General features: G+C 29.8%; 1 protein-coding gene across 3 annotated transcripts in view; it reads left to right on the top strand.

Moving 5' to 3' along the window:
• Window positions 1–2,935: 2,935 nt before the first annotated feature.
• Window positions 2,936–19,801, top strand: part of LOC143201942 (adenylate cyclase type 6) — a 294,077-nt gene continuing 277,211 nt past the window's right edge. For 2 of the 3 annotated variants that reach the window (XM_076413160.1, XM_076413158.1), the window contains exon 1: window positions 2,936–3,119. The gene's annotated coding sequence lies outside the window, so the exon portion shown is untranslated. The remainder of the gene's footprint in view (window positions 3,120–19,801) is intronic. The other variant, XM_076413159.1, reaches the window with a different exon arrangement.

Raw genomic sequence — 19,801 nt, 5'->3', positions numbered from 1 at the left:
GGGTTTATCTGGACTGGACCTACAGTTTCACGTGGAGAAATAGAGATTTAACTTCTTAGGGGGAATGAAGTTTTTAACATAAGAATAAGAATTTAACATATTACTTGTTTTATTCGCTATGCTAAGAGCCGCGGCGGGATCTGATTGGTTCATTTCGTTCTATTCAATGTACCCTATAGAGAGAACAGTGTGGTTAGCTTTTTATAACGTTTATACATTAAATTATTATTTTATATTATTAGTATATATAAGTCGGTAGTTGAAATACATTCTCGTCTAGGAAGTGTTGTGTGCCCGGATGCACAGATAGTGAAGAAATGCATCATCGTTTTCCGTTAAAAAAGTACCCGGCGATCTTTAAGAAATGAGTAGAAAACTTTATAAATCCTAAAGTAGTTGAGTTAAACATGAAACAGATTTATGATCGTTACCATGTCAGACATTTATGTGATACATTTAAACTTTCCTTTAAGTATATATGAGCAATATAGTGATGGTGAAAATAATACCACGAGCCCATAATATGTACAAATGGATCAAAATCAAATTGATATAGAAGGTAAATTGAAGGAGTTAGTCCCATTTCTGTTCATAATTGTTAGCATTAATTTCTGGCTTACTATGTTTGTAGTGCCTATTTCCATCGTTCTAGGCCCACAACCAGGGTGTTCGAAGCAAGTGTCATCGACATTTGAACAAACTCCAGAAAGTAATGGTAAAGTTTGTATCCATTCAGCCAGTATCCCCATTCTGCTCATTCTTACCGTTAATTGCTTGACCCTATAACTTCAGTCCAGATGTTCCTATAAGAGCAAACAAAGTTTTACGTTGTACAATAGTGTACATCTCAGGTTATTTAGCAAAACTTTTGAAAAAATAAATTAAGTCTGATTCTTGTTTACATACAATTATGAATAAATCAGTAAACCGACAAATTCAAACTGATTCTATAGAGGAAAGACAATATCTCGTATCCCAGACTCCAACAAAATGGTTTTATTATACTGTCAGTGGGGCTTTGGGCTATGTCTTATGTTTTAATACAAAAAATAAATTTAAAACCCTTCAATTGTACTTTCCATAAGGATCTTTCGGATGAAATATTAAAAATATGAACTAGGTATGCTATATACTTTTCAGTAAAACAAGTGAACAGAATATTAGGAGGGAAATACTCAAAGTTTGCCTTCAGTATAAGAAAACAAAAAGACATAACTCTGATAGATCCTATTAAATGAATGGCACTAAACAAATATGAAAAAGGACAAAGACGGAAGAGATAATTTTTATTTGCAATGCACCAAAGTTTTTTGCTTATGGTTTTATATATATGTACTAGCGACCCGCCCCGGCTTCGCACGGGTGCAATGCTGATACTAAATTAAATACACTACAGAAAAAATATGAACGTTGTATATAAAAACATAGCGGCCCGCTCCGACTTTGCACGGGCATAAAATATATATGCCTATGTCACTCAATGAAAACATGATTAAAATCGATCCAGTATTTTTGGTTCATTCATTACTGCCCTTGGCCTGCACGCATTAAATTTGGAGTAAAACAATTTCTCTTCCCCTATACTTACTATGAAGATTTCCTGCTATCTTTGGAATATCTAAATTCATACAATTTTTATTACATTACACATTTTTAAACGCAAATTTTAAATTTGTAATATCTCCGAAAATATTTGTTTAATTTACATGCTGTAAGGAACCATATTGATCTATATTAATTGCACACTGTATTTAAGGTACTTAATTCGATAAGGATTAATGCCGTATTGCTTAAAATAGCTTCGTAAATAAGCCATTTTCTCACGTAAAAAGTAAACAATAAAAATGGTTAATGTGGGTTATCCCTAAAAGATAAACATATACCATCGCGGACTTTTTTGTAGACCTTTTTATGGTGTACAATACTGTAGTACATTAATTTGATCTAACTCGTAGGGTTAGGCAGCGTTTTTGCTAATTGCTAAATAAGCCTAAAAAAATAGGTTAATTTACGACATCACGTTAGAAACCTCTAAAATTAGCAATGTTGCCTTAGTATATTATGCATGTATTATACATATAAACCTTCCTCTTGAATCACTCTATCTATTGAAAAAAACCGCATCAAAATCCGTTGCGTAGTTTTAAAGATTTAAGCGCACATAGGGATATAGAGACAGAAAAGGCGACTTTGTTTTATACTATATATCACTACATAATATTTATATTTTATAGGTATATTTATTTTTATGTTATATTACATTTTGTAGATAAATTTACATTATATATGTGCATTTATTGATATATATTATATTTATATTTATATTTAATTGAATTTTATTTAATAAATTTATTTCAGAAAAAAATTGTTTTTTATTTAAATTTCCTTGGTCAATTAAACATGACGTCAAGACTGTCACGTGCCAAACATTACTAATGAGCCAATCAAATGTCTTCGCAGTAAAATATTTTTTTACAGGTGCCTATAATGGAGATTTAAATTGGCCAATAAAATTACTTGAGTGGCCCTTTATGGCGCCCTGTGGATGTTGGGCCAAGCAAAACTTTGCGCCAGAGTCCCCTAATTAGTTTCATTCTATTAGTCTATGATTAAGCCTATAGCCTGGCGAGTGACCAACTTAGAAATCATCCCAGAAGACATCAGGTCTTACCCAGCGTGACTGGGATCATTTTCCTTATCGGATTTTGCACTTTTTTGGGAATGATTTTGGATTTTGTTACCAGTTTATTAGCCACCACTTACAAGCTACAAGAGGGGACCTGCCACGACAATAAACAAAAGACGTGGACGAGGACGTCCGCTGGGCCGGATCGTGAGGAAGAGAGACGGTGAACCGGCCTTGCGTAGGCGCGGCAGAGCGACGGTGACGTCCCGTTTTGCCACCTGTGGACCCGTTCGGGCCGCTTTTCCGGCCAGTTGGCGTCGCGACATCGCAGCGACCGCTGGATACCACGTACGACGACATAACCCGTGTTCGGCCGACGCGACACGATCGTTCTGCGAAGTGCGCTCTCGCCAGTTTACGGAGCGCGATCATGATTGTCGCCGACTAAGTCGACCAAATTGAATAAAGCGACTGGCTCTCGGATCTCGTTAAGGTTGGTCAATTGATGGTCGCAATTTTCGGCCCATAGATCTTTGTTTTTTTTCCAAATCGTTTCTTATCGCGGTTTTTATCGGGTATCAACCTGTCCGGCAAATGTAAATAGTTTACGTCTTAACGTCAATATTTATAGCTGTGTACGGCCAGTGTTTATACCGCGATTCTATTTCTATTAATCTTATTTCATTCACCACCCGTTTTAGAGTTTCCATCAAATATGTATCTAGTTTTTTTTAAGTTTTAACATAATTATTTGTGGAAGTTTAAACAACTAATGTTTTGGAATTTGTAACACAAATATTTTTCTAAATCAACGTTGTGACTTAACAACTAAAAAATTAACTCAGTGCCACTGTTTTATGGCAATTATTTTTAGTATTTTTGGAATATTCGTTATTATATATTTCAATGTATATTATCATGTTTTTCATATAATAAATAATTCATAACATTATAAACATTACAATAGTAACGTTGTTTCCTTGTAATGTTTTAATTGCTTTGTTAAAAGAATTCAATATGTGACTAGTATAGAGAAGATCACAATAAAGTACATTATTTTAGGTTTATTTTTATTATTCGTTATCATCTATTTCAATGAATGTTATCATTCTTTCTTTGAATTGTTTTATTTTTTAAATAATTCATAATACTATAAATAGCTACAACACTTACCTTATATCCTTCTGACCTTCAACACTTCTGAAATATTCAATATATAACTAGCATATAGAAAATCCCAATAAATCCCATTATTTCAAGTTTTTTATCATTCTTTACAGCACTAAAGTCTAGTAAATATCACTTCACTTTTATGTTTCTCATCATCTTTTTTATAGATTCCTTTAATTGTCTAACACTGTAACACTTTTAAAATTAACTCAGTATCACTGTTTTATGGCAATTATTTTTAGTATTTTTGGAATATTCGTTATTATATATTTCAATGTATATTATCATGTTTTTCATATAATAAATAATTCATAACATTATAAACATTACAATAGTAACCTTCTTTCCTTGTAATGTTTTAATTGTTTTGTTAAATAATTCAATATATGACTAGTATAGAGAAGATCACAATAAAGTACATTATTTTAGGTTTATTTTTATTATTCGTTATCATCTATTTCAATGCATGTTATCGTTCTTTCTTTGAATTGTTTTATTTTTTAAATAATTCATAATACTATAAATATATACAACACTTACCTTATATCCCTCTGACCTTCAACACTTCTGAAATATTCAATATATAACTAGCATATAGAAAATCGCAATAAATCCCATTATTTCAAGTTTTTTGTCATTCTTTACACCGTTAATATCTAGTAAATATCACTTCATTTCTATGTTTCTCATCATCTTTTTTATAGATTCCTTTAATTGTCTAACACTGTAACACTTTTAAAATTAACTCAGTATCACTGTTTTATGGCAATTATTTTTAGTATTTTTGGAATATTCGTTATTACATATTTCAATGTATATTATCATGTTTTTCATATAATAAATAATTCATAACATTATAAACATTACAATAGTAACCTTATTTCCTTGTAATGTTTTAATTGCTTTGTTAAAAGAATTCAATATGTGACTAGTATAGAGAAGATCACAATAAAGTACATTATTTTAGGTTTATTTTTATTATTCGTTATCATCTATTTCAATGCATGTTATCATTCTTTCTTTGAATTGTTTTATTTTTTAAATAATTCATAATACTATAAATAGCTACAACACTTACCTTATATCCCTCTGACCTTCAACACTTCTGAAATATTCAATATATAACTAGCATATAGAAAATCGCTATAAATCCCATTATTTCAAGTTTTTTTATCATTCTTTACAGCACTAATGTCTAGTAAATATCACTTCATTTCTATGTTTCTCATCATCTTTTTTATAGATTCCTTTAAATGTCTAACACTGTAACACTTTTAAAATTAACTCAGTATCATTGTTTTGTGTGAATGTTTAGCTTTTATACCTTTGATTTTAGGGATTTTCTTGCATTAACTAATTATTCAAAGAATTCATAATGTTATAAATATTACAACAGTTATCTTATTTCCTTCTAATGTTTTGGTTTTGATAATACATGCTAGAATATATAACATTAACAATAAACTACATTCTTTTAGGTTTATCATTAATTATCATATATAGTATTTCAATATATATATATATATATATATATATATATATATATATATATATATATATATATATATATATATATAAATACCGAAATGTTAAGTAATTTTCATTTATTAATATAGTAGGTTATAGGAGGTTTTATTATCATTCTGTGTCGACATGTCAGTGATTTCAAGAACTTCAGTGATTTACTTTTTAACATCTATATTTATAAAAGTGTATGTAACTAGTATTTATCTCTGTTTACATTTTAATTATTTCTATTTCATTCATCGTTTATTTTATAGTTTCCATCGAATATGAACCACAAATATTTAATTAAACCGAATTATCGTATAAAATAAAATATCTGACTTTTAACATCATTATATCCGGAATTTTATTCAATTAATGTATGTTCTCGATTCCGCCTTAATTAATGATATTTTATTCATCATCAGGTCTGTAATTTCCATCAAATTAGTAGCACAAATATTTTTTATCAATATTTAAACTTAACACCTTAAAATTAAGTGAGTATCACTGACTGATATTAAGTTTTGTCGTAATTTTTAGTCGTTGTATCTTTGATTTTTTTATAATTCTTTTTCGGGAAGTTTATTCATCTAATGTTTGTTTTCCATTCTAGTTTAATTAATGTTATTTTATTTATCATTAGGTTTGTAATCAATATTTAAATTTAAGACCGTAAAATGATGCCAGTATTACTAATTGAAGTCAAGTTTTTTTCTAATTTTTAGTCTCCATACATATGATTGTGGGATAGTTTTTTTTATCAGTCATTATCATATATTTCATTGTACATTTATATGCCTCTAATATTTATATCTTATTTTATTTTAATTATTTTTTTCTTAGTCTTTATAGAGAAATATTAAAATGTAATCCTTTAAAGTAGCACTGAATTCTGTCACACTTCATAGAGATTTACTTTTGGATTGAGGTTTTATCTTTTCATTTTTATTACATGTTTTAGTGGACATTAGAATTTATGTTATCTAATACCAGAATTTTTAAAAAATTATTTCCTTATATTTTTTAGTGCGTACCTGTTCATATATATGGAAATTAAAGAAAAATAAAACAGAATGACTACCTCTTTAAATTGAGTTTAACTTTGTTGATTCATAGTTTACGTCAAATTGGTTTCACGAATTTTTTTTTCGTTTGGAATCGAAATTTTGACGAATTATATCCTTTTGGATTCTGCCCTTTTGCTTTTGCTAGAAAAACCGATATAACTCTTTTCTCAGCCTATTATTTGTTAATTTACATTGTAATAACATTTAACCTTTTAAAATTAATTCCGCGCAACTGAATTATATGACATTCGTCCTTGATACTGCCAGAATAATTATATTAGCTTGCATGCCCTCCATTATGAATATATACATAACGTTATTAAGTTAACCTGGATTAAATTTTAACCGTGAACCCAATATAATGATGATGTTCCTTATTCGTATCTTTCAGTATGTATTGTTTTAGTTGTATTTGGTATCTGGTTTACTTTAAACTTGCGTTGGAATCGACTGAAAACTTTTGACTTTTCAGTCAAATAAACCGTTCGACGGTTTTTTTCAATTCCTGATGTCAGACGAAAATGTACGTATCCTTTCCTGTACAAATGCAGTTAATTTTATATGTGGTTATATTTTCCAACGTTAGTATAAGCGAGACAGAGATGTATAAATTCCTTCACGAACTAATTTTAAAAAAGGAAAGGAAAAAAATAATTATTGAATACTATTATAATAACAATATATAATATGCAACTTATAATTTGACTTTTAATTTTAAACGAAGTAGAATTACTAATGATGTACAATAACCATAAATACTATATAAAAATTAAACATATGCCTAATCATAGAAAAAAAACTACTCCATGATAAATTAAAAATGATCTGAATGAAATGATATAAATGCTTTATTTATTATTGAACGGAAATATTTTTTAACAAAAATCGAGAGAGTAATCGTAATATTACAAAACAATCAAAATATTTTACTGTTTATCATTCACAATTTTAATCTTTTACCCTATGGTATTAACAATCTTGAAAAATATCGTACCAAAATGCTATACTATTAATATACAATATATTATTATTTACAAGCAAACTACCAAAATCATCATAAAACTGCATATATTACATATAAATCTATGTAAGCATAAATTGGGTATATTTTTGTTAAGGTCGCGGCTAGGACGACAGAGTCAGAACGTTAAACATTAGTTGAATGAAACAAGAAGAACCAAAAATAGTAACTAAAAGTACGACTGAAACAGTCGATAGTAAATAGTAACACAATCAGTTGGACCGAAAATAGCGACCGAAAACAGTGGACTGAAACAGTCACTAAAAAAAATTAGTAAAAATAAAAATAGTAAAAAGTAGTCAATTACTAAACAGTCGATAGTTAATTTCAGTCCACAGTTCCCAACACCTTGTATAGACACTTTAACACCCTTGTATAGAGTAAATAGAGATGTTAAAATTCAATTTTAATAATTTAAACAACATGTTCTAGTCGCGCCGTTATCAAAATAACGAGAATGATTCACTTTGATAAATCATAATTATAATTTCTGAATATTCCCCGCTCATCCACGCTGGAGTTTTATCAGTTTTGTGCGAATTTTTAACCGAGCTATAACGTAATAGGAAAGTACGTTCAGTTTTCCATACCATAAAAGCGAAAATCACGACAAAACGGAACTTTATTGAATCCACATCATTTAGTTTTTCGAACAAATTGTTTTGAACAGTTGTTAATTTTTTTTCGATATGATTTCATGTTGATATATACGTTTCGTTTTTTAGTAAAGGTTTCATTGTTGTATTAGATTTTTCGATAAATTAGCGTAAAATAAAAGGGATAAATAATATTTGAGGTGTGAGATGAGTCTGATATCAGGATGAGTGAATAGGTCAACTGAAAAGTCCCCGATCTGACACATAGATTGCGCTACTAGAAAAAGATGCGTGTATAAATTTGACATCTATCGGATCATTAGTTTGTGAATTATAGCATTTTGAATGAAGCATCTTTTGTTATTGTGAAAAAAATGGATAATAATGAATTTGATATTGATAAAATATTGCTTTTTGAAGCGAAAAAATAGAGTTGAAGCAAAAGCTTGGCTTGATGCCCAGTTTCCGGATACTGCCCCAGGAAAATCATCCATCAAGGATACGTATGCTAAGGTTAGACATTGAGAAATGAGCATCGAAGACAGTGAACGCAGTGGACGCCCAAAAGAGGTTGTTACCGGCGAAAACATTAAAAAAATCCACAACATGATTTTCGATGACCGTAAATTGAAATTGAATGAAATAGCAGACATTTTAAAAATATCAACTGAACGTGTACATCATATCATTCACGAATATTTGGATATGAGAAAGTGGGTGCCGCGAGAGTTCACTTTTGACCAAAAACAACGACGATGACGTTGATGATTCGGAGCAGTGTTTGAAGATGATCAAGCATAATAAATCAGAGTTTTTGCGTCGATATGTAACAATGGTTGAAACGTGGCTCCATTGTTTCACTTCGAAGTCTAATCGACAGTCATCCGAGTGGACTGCACACGATGAATCCGTTCCAAAGCGTGGGAAAACGCAACAGTCGGCTGGCAAGGTTATAGCGTCTATATTTTGGGATGCGCATGGAATAATTTTCATTAACTACCTTGAAAAAGGAAGAACCATCAACAGTGACTATTACCTAGAGTTATTTGACCGTTTGAAAGAGGAAATCGCCGAAAAACGGCCGCATTTGAAGAAAAAGGAAGCGCTGCTTCACCAAGATAATGCACAGTGTCATAAGTCATTGAAAACGATGTCAAGGCAAAAATCCATGAATTGGACTTCGAATTGCTTCCTCATCCACCGTTCTCCAGATCTGGCCCCAGCGACTAATTCTTGTTCTCAGATCTCAAAATAATGCTCGCTGGAAGGAAATTTTCGTCGAATGAAGAGGTGATCGCCGAAACTGAGGCCTATTTTGAAGCAAAGGACAAATCGTACTACAAAAATGGTATTGGAAAGTTGGATGGTCGCTCTAATCAGTGTATCACCCTTGAAGGGAATTATGTTGAATAAAAAAAATAATTTTAACAGAAAAATGTGTTTTACTGTGGTAGGCCGCAGACTTTTCTTTGTGATTTTGATGGACAATGTGGTTATAGTCGTATAAAATTTGAAATCATAAAATGATGTTTCTATATATGTATTTTTTACATTAGATGCTTTGTTCAAATTTCATTCACACATTTAAATTTATTGCTATTGTTCTGTTATACTTATATCAATACAGAAGCACTGACGGACGAGTGAGTGATATAGGCCAGAATATAGGTGGGCGTATAGCCAGAATTAGACTACTTAGGCTAAAATTAAGAGTAACATTTATACATTATAGAAATTCATGTGGTTTGTTTTGCCTCAATCTTCTGATTTCCTGCATGTTGTCCGGTAGCTGCATCGCTTCCACCTTGCTATCATTGAATGACTTTATTTCACTATTAAGGCTACATTTTGGATAACTTCCTATATCCATTTGATTTCGAGGTCATCGTAGAGATTTTCGTAGGTTATGTGGCGTTAAGCATTGGTAATTGGCATTGGTAATTACCTTGTTTTGGGAACCTTGAATTAATAGTGGGTCTGATGTTTTAGTGCAATGTTTTAGTACAAATATGAGTGTACTCATATTTATTTATGGTACAATCGAAATAGGCTCTATAATTGTCGGGAAAACCCATATATTTGATCTTAGGCCAAGTTGGGAGTATCTTCCAGTACAGTTCCTTGATTTTGAGTCTGATCTGTTTTGTTTTTGTCTGTTTTTGATATTTCCAATTTATCCTAGACTCTGAGTTACATTTTCGGTACTACTTTTATAGCTCGAGACAGATAGATCTTCTGTTATGATTATATCGTCGGCAAATGTTTCATGTACGTTTTATTTGATATATCAGTTGTTGAAATATCAGCAGTGCAGAGTAGATATGGTTCCAAGGTAGTTACCTTGAGGATCTACATCAGACATAGGCTTCTCCGTTCTAAAATGTTTTTTTTTTCGAAAAGATACGATTAAGTATTGGAACTCAAATTCTGCTTCAAGACCGCCCAAGAATATTACAAAGCAGTATTTCTTTCCTTCAAAGTCGTTTTGAATAAAACTTGTTATTCTGTATACTTCGTTGACTCCTGAGTTGTGATTTCTAAATGCAAATAGTAGTTAAATAATTTGGATATCGCAAATATCAGCGAGATAAGCCCGTAGGATCCGATTTGTTTGTCGGGGTTTTTGAGCATCATTATGTGTACCACTCTAAAACATCTTTAACAAGCATTAAATATGTATTTGCTAATTGCTTATCGAGATAGTTCTTCAATAAACCAAGTGAAATATCATCTATTCCAGGTGTATTTTTAGGATTGCGGCTGTTGTCAATTTCTGTGGCAACTACCACTGGAAAAATTAACTTTCTGACTATTTCGGGCTGATAAACAGACGTTGCATACTTTGCAGGTTGCATGGTATTCGATGAAATATATTTAAAATACATAAATTTTAATTTGGATATGAAACTTTATGTTTATAACAGATTAATCAAGTATCTACAATATAAAGTACAAAAATACAAATGTTTTGGAAAATGATATCGTTTCTTCTTGCTGTAATTTTATTGTAAAATGCTTCAAAATTTTTGCAAATAAAAACATCATTTAAAATTATATTTTGGTATCTGTAATGAGACTTCGGACGGATATTCAACTGCACTAGATAGTTTGCTAGTGTAGACAAGCCAAAGTCATCTAGAAATTTGGCCCAAGATATTGTCTTACGTTTTTAAGCTCACTTACAACACTAGAGGAATGTTTCTGAAAAAGATACCTCCATACATCTATTATACAACCCATGTGATATCATAACAGCATGGATGAAATCAATTTTATGATTAGATTTTTTTATTTGTTGGCTCGGTACCTCTTGGTATATTAATGAATAAATCTGCTTAAAAAAATCTTTCGCCATTTCCATTTCGCAAAAGCTCGCCCTTTATTTTTAGATTAAAACAAAAGCTGATGCTATACATGATTTATTAATTTCATTTCATTTTTGGTGACCTGACTCGAATATAAATTATTCCATACATATTCTGATATATGTCGAAAAATCGATCGAGCACAAAAAAGGCGTTTAATTTAATTTTATTCCAATATAATGATTAATATATTTAGTATAATATTTCTAATATTGTTTTAAGTTGTCTGTTTTTTTATTTCATTTGAATTATTAGACTCGCTGAACTTTGTACCGTCTAATGAATGCCAGTCAATGAATATCATGTTAACTTTTTGGCAAAATGAATTTAAGATTTTATTAACATAGTAGAATGTAGTACATTGGCGCGTTAGTAACTATTTAGCTTTGTGTTTTGAGAATATATGGTCGTTCAGTAGTGAACATTTTTTTGTTCTGGCATAAAACCTTGTACGACGCATACCTGGTCGCGACGACTAGCCCTGATGTTGGACGGGGTTATGGGGGACTGCCTCTGGGTATACCAGTAAACTAAACCGAAACCGCCTCACAGTTGACCCCTGTTGGTCTCTACTGCTACTGCATTAAATTCGGAAGAACTTGAGCTGAGTTGTTTTTTGTGGAAGGACTGAGATATGTAGTGCTTGATTTCTGGAGTGTCAGTTTTCCTGTGAATTTGGTTATTTCTGACAAACCATGAAGCATTTAAGATTCTCCTGAGGAGCTTATTGTGGAAAACTTGAAGTTGTTTAATCTGGTTGGGTGCAACAAACATGAAGTAGACATTAGATCCGTAGAGAAGTACGGACCGAATAAACATCTTGTAAAATAAGCATTTGATGGAGATGGGAATTCTGCTAGGAGGGCAGATCAGAGAAGATAGCAGGTTTGCTATCCCCGAACCTTTCTGGATTGCTTTCTGGATTTGGGAATGCCAACCGAATAGTCGGTCGAGTCAGTAGTGAAAAGTAGTGAATGTTCAGTGAGTCAATTTTTTTCTGTCTAGGTGGCATTCGAATCTTGTAGAATTATATACTGACTTCATGCACACTTGTACCATTAAATCAGTCACATTATATTAAACATAATTTTCTATATTATTATCATTAGAGAGTCATATATAAAGCATAACCTCAAATGTTATCAAGAGTGTTATTCACCTCAATATTATGTTAAATATATTTTAGACATAACTGATAATATTTAAAATTTATGTTAGGGGCCCTGACATCATATATATACATTAGAATGTCTAATTATAACAGAAAGTTATTAAAATAATGTATAAATAAAACCAGTATCCATGCAAATCGTTCAGCGCGACCAAAACCACTATGTCACGCGCAGAAGCGTGAATTTTCAATTTCACTATTTCAAACGTCAATTTTTCCTTTGAATCCATTTTTTTCCCCAGAAATAACTATTATTTCGGTTAAGGCAAATACGTAGTATTGTCCTAGATTAATAATCTAGTTTATTGAGGTATTTGGAATTGAGGTGTCTATGGGATCGAATTTGTGAACATTAACCTAAAATTATTCAATAATCAGGTAAAGAATTGTTACGAATCTAACAATGTACTGCAACAAACGTCTGACACAGCGTGTTTAACGTCTTTTACAATTTTATAAACTCAACGGACCAAAGAAAATCTAAATATCTTGATGAAAAACGATTTATTTTCTCTAGAAATGTTCCGTTAACGTTGCCGGTAATCCCAGTAATCGTAATATGTCTTTCTCATCACTCGTCTGGTCCGGGGCTACATCATGTTTTATTTAATTCCGACGGTTGCTGCGAAATTGATTAAGTACAGCGATGATATTTCTCTCTGCCTGTTTTGCCCCATACCATTTAACCCAATATTTATTTTATTAACAATAGCTTTATTCTATATTAAGAACGGAACGGGAATATAACGAGGACGACGTTATTTGTGATATTTGGTCGTGTTTTTAACGGAATCCTGCCATTTATTCACCGAATCTTGTTGAATCGAGCGAACTTAATCATTGTTCTGGTATCTTTATGATCTCAATTATCTTAATGGTAATTTTTATATCCGTAATATAATAATATATTACTCAATACGTCTACGGTTTGATATATAGATGACAACATAGTAGAGAGAGCGAAATTTTGTTTGTAGGAATCATGATATCTTTTTATAGATGACTTTTTGCCACTTTTCTGTAGAAGTTTCCAAAGATTCGAAGACTTTTCGAAGACCAAGTGATTTTTATAGGTTGTTTTCTAGAATATACGAACAATAGTTGTTGAATGAAGGTGCCGTGGATGTATCAGAACTTCCTAACCAGAGTTTCAATATCAAGTGTCAATTCTTACCGTATTATCAAAGATGCGTTAGCGTTAGATGATAGAAAGTCACGTCTTATATATTACTAGCGACCCGCCCCGGCTTCGCACGGGTGCAATGCTGATACTAAATTAAATACACTACAGAAAAAATATGAACTTTGTATATAAAAACATAGCGGCCCGCTCCGACTTTGCACGGGCACAAAATATATATGCCTATGTCACTCAATGAAAACATGATTAAAATCGATCCAGTATTTTTGGTTCATTCATTACTGCCCTTGGCCTGCACGCATTAAATTTGAAGTAAAACAATTCCTCTTCCCCTATACTTACTATGAAGATTTCCTGCTATCTTTGGAATATCTAAATTCATACAATTTTTATTACATTGCACATTTTTAAACGCAAATTTTAAATTTGTAATATCTCCGAAAATATTTGTTTAATTTATATGCTGTAAGGAACCATATTGATCTATATTAATTGCACACTGTATTTAAGGTACTTAATTCGATAAGGATTAATGCCGTATTGCTTAAAATAGCTTCGTAAATAAGCCATTTTCTCACGTAAAAAGTAAACAATAAAAATGGTTAATGTGGGTTATCCCTAAAAGATAAACATATACCATCGCGGACTTTTTTTGTAGACCTTTTTGTGGTGTACAATACTGTAGTACATTAATTTGATCTAACTCGTAGGGTTAGGCAGCGTTTTTGCTAATTGCTAAATAAGCCTAAAAAAATAGGTTAATTTACGACATCACGTTAGAAACCTCTAAAATTAGCAATGTTGCCTTAGTGTATTATGCATCTATTATACATATAAACCTTCCTCTTGAGTCACTCTATCTATTGAAAAAAACCGCATCAAAATCCGTTGCGTAGTTTTAAAGATTTAAGCGCACATAGGGATATAGGGACAGAAAAGGCGACTTTGTTTTATACTATGTAGTGATTGATCAATTTTGGCCATTTTATTTAAATCACCAGCTTCAGTTGTGTTATTTACTTATTTATTTTTTGTTATAATTGTAACTTCAATAATATTCTGTTATTTAATGACTAATAACAATGTCTGAAGTTACTAAAATACATTTGATCATTTTACTATAAGAATAGATGATATATAATCTGTTCAAAGTTATTTTGTACATGCGTCATCTAAATTTGTGACGTCAAAACGTCGCAAAGTTGCCGCATCAACTCTGAGTTTTAGTTCAGTTGGGCTTTGATATGCAATGAAATTATAATACATCTATAACACAACATTATAGTACATCTAAAAACTACAGTTAATTATACAGCCACAATAGTTTAGTTGTGTTATTTATTTATTTATTTTTTGTTATAATTGTAACTTCAATAATATTCTGTTATTTAATGACTAAAAACAATGTCTGAAGTTACTAAAATACATTTGATCATTTTACTATAAGAATAGATGATATATAATCTATTCAAAGTTATTTTGTACATACGTCATCTAAATTTGTGACGTCAAAACGTCGCAAAGTTGCCGCATCAACTCTGAGTTTTAGTTCAGTTGGGCTTTGATATGCAACAAAATTATAATACATCTATAACACAACATTATAGTACATCTAAAAACTACAGTTAATTATACAGCCACAATAGTTTAGTTGTGTTATTTATTTATTTATTTTTTGTTATAATTGTAACTTCAATAATATTCTGTTATTTAATGACTAAAAACAATGTCTGAAGTTACTAAAATACATTTGATCATTTTACTATAAGAATAGATGATATATAATCTATTCAAAGTTATTTTGTACATACGTCATCTAAATTTGTGACGTCAAAACGTCGCAAAGTTGCCGCATCAACTCTGAGTTTTAGTTCAGTTGGGCTTTGATATGCAATGAAATTATAATACATCTATAATACAACATTATAGTACATCTAAAAACTACAGTTAATTATACAGCCACAATAGTTTAGTTGTGTTATTTATTTATTTATTTTTTGTTATAATTGTAACTTCAATAATATTCTGTTATTTAATGACTAATAACAATGTCTGAAGTTACTAAAATACATTTGATCATTTTACTATAAGAATAGATGATATATAATCTGTTCAAAGTTATTTTGTACATGCGTCATCTAAATTTGTGACGTCAAAACGTCGCAAAGTTGCCGCATCAACTCTGAGTTTTAGTTCAGTTGGGCTTTGATATGCAACAAAATTATAATACATCTATAACACAACATTATAGTACATCTAAAAACTACAGTTAATTATACAGCCACAATAGTTTAGTTGTGTTATTTATTTATTTATTTTTTGTTATAATTGTAACTTCAATAATATTCTGTTATTTAATGACTAAAAACAATGTCTGAAGTTACTAAAATACATTTGATCATTTTACTATAAGAATAGATGATATATAATCTATTCAAAGTTATTTTGTACATACGTCATCTAAATTTGTGACGTCAAAACGTCGCAAAGTTGCCGCATCAACTCTGAGTTTTAGTTCAGTTGGGCTTTGATATGCAATGAAATTATAATACATCTATAATACAACATTATAGTACATCTAAAAACTACAGTTAATTATACAGCCACAATAGTTTAGTTGTGTTATTTATTTATTTATTTTTTGTTATAATTGTAACTTCAATAATATTCTGTTATTTAATGACTAAAAACAATGTCTGAAGTTACTAAAATACATTTGATCATTTTACTATAAGAATAGATGATATATAATCTATTCAAAGTTATTTTGTACATACGTCATCTAAATTTGTGACGTCAAAACGTCGCAAAGTTGCCGCATCAACTCTGAGTTTTAGTTCAGTTGGGCTTTGATATGCAATGAAATTATAATACATCTATAATACAACATTATAGTACATCTAAAAACTACAGTTAATTATACAGCCACAATAGTTTAGTTGTGTTATTTATTTATTTATTTTTTGTTATAATTGTAACTTCAATAATATTCTGTTATTTAATGACTAATAACAATGTCTGAAGTTACTAAAATACATTTGATCATTTTACTATAAGAATAGATGATATATAATCTGTTCAAAGTTATTTTGTACATGCGTCATCTAAATTTGTGACGTCAAAACGTCGCAAAGTTGCCGCATCAACTCTGAGTTTTAGTTCAGTTGGGATTTGATATGCAACAAAATTATAATACATCTATAATACGACATTATAGTACATCTAAAAACTACAGTTAATTATAGAGCCACAATAGTTTAGTTGTGTTATTTATTTATTTATTTTTTGTTATAATTGTAACTTCAATAATATTCTGTTATTTAATGACTAATAACAATGTCTGAAGTTACTAAAATACATTTGATCATTTTACTATAAGAATAGATGATATATAATCTGTTCAAAGTTATTTTGTACATGCGTCATCTAAATTTGTGACGTCAAAACGTCGCAAAGTTGCCGCATCAACTCTGAGTTTTAGTTCAGTTGGGATTTGATATGCAACAAAATTATAATACATCTATAATACGACATTATAGTACATCTAAAAACTACAGTTAATTATAGAGCCACAATAGTTTAGTTGTGTTATTTATTTATTTATTTTTTGTTATAATTGTAACTTCAATAATATTCTGTTATTTAATGACTAATAACAATGTCTGAAGTTACTAAAATACATTTGATCATTTTACTATAAGAATAGATGATATATAATCTGTTCAAAGTTATTTTGTACATGCGTCATCTAAATTTGTGACGTCAAAACGTCGCAAAGTTGCCGCATCAACTCTGAGTTTTAGTTCAGTTGGGATTTGATATGCAACAAAATTATAATACATCTATAATACGACATTATAGTACATCTAAAAACTACAGTTAATTATAGAGCCACAATAGTTTAGTTGTGTTATTTATTTATTTATTTTTTGTTATAATTGTAACTTCAATAATATTCTGTTATTTAATGACTAATAACAATGTCTGAAGTTACTAAAATACATTTGATCATTTTACTATAAGAATAGATGATATATAATCTGTTCAAAGTTATTTTGTACATGCGTCATCTAAATTTGTGACGTCAAAACGTCGCAAAGTTGCCGCATCAACTCTGAGTTTTAGTTCAGTTGGGATTTGATATGCAACAAAATTATAATACATCTATAATACGACATTATAGTACATCTAAAAACTACAGTTAATTATAGAGCCACAATAGTTTAGTTGTGTTATTTATTTATTTATATTTTGTTATAATTGTAACTTCAATAATATTCTGTTATTTAATGACTAATAACAATGTCTGAAGTTACTAAAATACATTTGATCATTTTACTATAAGAATAGATGATATATAATCTGTTCAAAGTTATTTTGCACATGCGTCATCTAAATTTGTGACGTCAAAACGTCGCAAAGTTGCCGCATCAACTCTGAGTTTTAGTTCAGTTGGGATTTGATATGCAACAAAATTATAATACATCTATAATACGACATTATAGTACATCTAAAAACTACAGTTAATTATAGAGCCACAATAGTTTAGTTGTGTTATTTATTTATTTATATTTTGTTATAATTGTAACTTCAATAATATTCTGTTATTTAATGACTAATAACAATGTCTGAAGTTACTAAAATACATTTGATCATTTTACTATAAGAATAGATGATATATAATCTGTTCAAAGTTATTTTGTACATGCGTCATCTAAATTTGTGACGTCAAAACGTCGCAAAGTTGCCGCATCAACTCTGAGTTTTAGTTCAGTTGGGATTTGATATGCAACAAAATTATAATACATCTATAATACGACATTATAGTACATCTAAAAACTACAGTTAATTATAGAGCCACAATAGTTTAGTTGTGTTATTTATTTATTTATATTTTGTTATAATTGTAACTTCAATAATATTCTGTTATTTAATGACTAATAACAATGTCTGAAGTTACTAAAATACATTTGATCATTTTACTATAAGAATAGATGATATATAATCTGTTCAAAGTTATTTTGTACATGCGTCATCTAAATTTGTGACGTCAAAACGTCGCAAAGTTGCCGCATCAACTCTGAGTTTTAGTTCAGTTGGGATTTGATATGCAACAAAATTATAATACATCTATAATACGACATTATAGTACATCTAAAAACTACAGTTAATTATAGAGCCACAATAGTTTAGTTGTGTTATTTATTTATTTATATTTTGTTATAATTGTAACTTCAATAATATTCTGTTATTTAATGACTAATAACAATGTCTGAAGTTACTAAAATACATTTGATCATTTTACTATAAGAATAGATGATATATAATCTGTTCAAAGTTATTTTGTACATGCGTCATCTAAATTTGTGACGTCAAAACGTCGCAAAGTTGCCGCATCAACTCTGAGTTTTAGTTCAGTTGGGATTTGATATGCAACAAAATTATAATACATCTATAATACGACATTATAGTACATCTAAAAACTACAGTTAATTATAGAGCCACAATAGTTTAGTTGTGTTATTTATTTATTTATATTTTGTTATAATTGTAACTTCAATAATATTCTGTTATTTAATGACTAATAACAATGTCTGAAGTTACTAAAATACATTTGATCATTTTACTATAAGAATAGATGATATATAATCTGTTCAAAGTTATTTTGTACATGCGTCATCTAAATTTGTGACGTCAAAACGTCGCAAAGTTGCCGCATCAACTCTGAGTTTTAGTTCAGTTGGGATTTGATATGCAACAAAATTATAATACATCTATAATACGACATTATAGTACATCTAAAAACTACAGTTAATTATAGAGCCACAATAGTTTAGTTGTGTTATTTATTTATTTATATTTTGTTATAATTGTAACTTCAATAATATTCTGTTATTTAATGACTAATAACAATGTCTGAAGTTACTAAAATACATTTGATCATTTTACTATAAGAATAGATGATATATAATCTGTTCAAAGTTATTTTGTACATGCGTCATCTAAATTTGTGACGTCAAAACGTCGCAAAGTTGCCGCATCAACTCTGAGTTTTAGTTCAGTTGGGATTTGATATGCAACAAAATTATAATACATCTATAATACGACATTATAGTACATCTAAAAACTACAGTT

Source organism: Rhynchophorus ferrugineus, unplaced genomic scaffold (assembly GCF_030347505.1).
Source record: "Rhynchophorus ferrugineus isolate W39M unplaced genomic scaffold, kcgeb_rfMv2 rfM9, whole genome shotgun sequence".
Classification (NCBI taxonomy): domain Eukaryota; kingdom Metazoa; phylum Arthropoda; class Insecta; order Coleoptera; family Curculionidae; genus Rhynchophorus; species Rhynchophorus ferrugineus.
Note: the sequence above shows the minus strand (reverse complement) of the source record. Positions and strands in the feature narration are given on the sequence as shown.